The 1,971-nt window shown below is 57.7% G+C and overlaps 1 pseudogene; it reads left to right on the top strand.

Annotated features, from left to right (window-relative positions):
* The first annotated feature begins 550 nt into the window (after positions 1–550).
* Positions 551–1,971, top strand: LOC147977023 (protein phosphatase 2C 53-like; annotated as a pseudogene).

The following is a 1,971-nucleotide window of genomic DNA, read 5'->3' as shown; positions in this document are numbered from 1 at the left end:
ACATATCAACATAGGATCTAGTTTCGAAGATCTCATCGCAAGGGATTTAATGGTGAAAACGGATCTTCAATCGGATTTTTCGTTTAAGAGATAAAACATTTTAAAAACTGAAAATTCAAAAAAATTCCTACATGCATGCATGCGATGACGTGACAATTTGTTTGCATTAGAGACGTGTGGTGTGTCTCCCTTCCTGCCACACGTGTGGCAGTTAGCGGCGTCCTAAAAAATTGAGTCCTGAACTCTCCATTGGCTGCATGTTCTGGTTCCTTCTCAGTTCGGGATTGGATGCATATCGTGCGCGTGGAGGGATCGACGTCTGCTTTATCCTTCCAATCAAGTCGGTCGCCACCACACCTTCTGGGTTTCCTATGTTGTCGGTTGCCGCTTCCATCCAGTTTTCTGGGCCCTTCTACAGCTTGTGCGGTAGCTGTTTTCGATTTTTGCTTTTCCTCTCTGCTGTCTCCTATAAATACTGCCTGTTACGTGCGTCCGTCTTCATTCCATCTGCTCCCATCTGCTCTCTCTCCTTTCTAACTAGTGCTGCCATTGTTCGGCCGGCGATGGTTGCTCCTGCTCTTGTTCGTTCTGGACGGCGTCATCAGGGTCGTCCTCATCCCGACGCCGTGCGCTCTCCGCCATGGACGCCACGCCGTCGTGGTTCGCTCTCGCCGACGCGTCGTGCGCGTGGGGGAGTGCCTGCTCGGCTGCTCCGTCTCGCCTCCGGACATGGAGCGTTGCCTCCGACTGCAGTAACGTCGTCTCCCACGACTTTGAGGGCCTCTTCTCAACTTCCGCTGACGCCAGCTCACCCTGGCTCCTCGGCCTGCCCGCGGCGGCCGACCAGACCGTGACGGTCTTCGGTGGCACCTGCAGGAGTGTCGCTCTTCCCCACCGCTCTGGTCGCTCAAATCCGTCTGCGCGCGGCCGCCTCTTGAAGATGGAGCACGCCGCCGCTGTCATCACTCTCTTCTGCGGCGTCATGCAATGCATGGTCGCCGGCTTCGGCGCCGCGGTGACGGGCTCGACCGCCCCTCCTTCCGTCTCCGCATACGCTTCCTTGCCGTCGCACGGGGGTGCCCAGGTTGCGACCATTGCCAGGACAGCCTACAATCCGGTGCCGCGCTCGCCGAGGAGCTGCGCGCAGGACCGCGGCGGCGCTTCGGACGACCTGAGCTCTCTGGATTCCAAGCAGTGGGAGAAGGCTTTTGTGGACTGCGCCATCGTCGTCTAGGCATGCGCCAGCAATCTTGACCTCGAGCCCGGCCTACCCGCTGAGGCCACGAGCTAGCGACCTCTCAGGCTGAAGCCCCGCCAATCCTTGTCACGTCGCCACCGGCTCGCCGCTCGACGTTGCGTTCGCCCAGGCCGCTGTCGCCTTGCCATCCAGCGCCATCGGAGTCTTTCCCCCGCGTCGTCGTCATGGAGACTGGAGAGGTGCTAGAGCCAAAGCGGACGTGACGACGCCCTCCTGTTCCTTGCCCACCTCGATCGTCGTCAACTGCGGGATGGCGAGCACACAGGCGGTTGCCTCTTCCTCACTCTCTACATCGTGTGCCATGCGTGCTGCTTGCATATTGCTGCTGTGTCAGTGCGCGTCGTGAGGTCTGCGTGGCCGCGCACTGCCCCAACCAGTCAACCGCACGCTGGACGCCCACCGCCACTGTCGACCTGCGAGCCACCTACACCACCGCGGCGAACTGCGTGAGCCCCTCGATGGCATCGTGCCAAATGAGAATGACTAGATGCAGCATGCTCGAACATAGCATGTTCCTGTGATGTTATGCCAAACTGTAGTTTGTTGGAAGGGTTTATTTTAGCCTGCTAGCTACGCCACATGAGTCAGATTCTTGACGAATTGCGGTAGGGAGAAGTAAATTTTGCTTGCTGAATGCAGGCCATGCGCGGGGATCACTGTTGAGCAGCAGTTTGATTTCACTGCACGTAATTAAATTTCTCTAATGGAGGACA

This window comes from Triticum urartu, chromosome 4A (genome assembly GCF_056163025.1).
Source record: "Triticum urartu cultivar PI428250 chromosome 4A, HENAU_Tu73, whole genome shotgun sequence".
NCBI lineage: Eukaryota > Viridiplantae > Streptophyta > Magnoliopsida > Poales > Poaceae > Triticum > Triticum urartu.
This window is presented reverse-complemented; position numbering and strand designations above follow the sequence as displayed.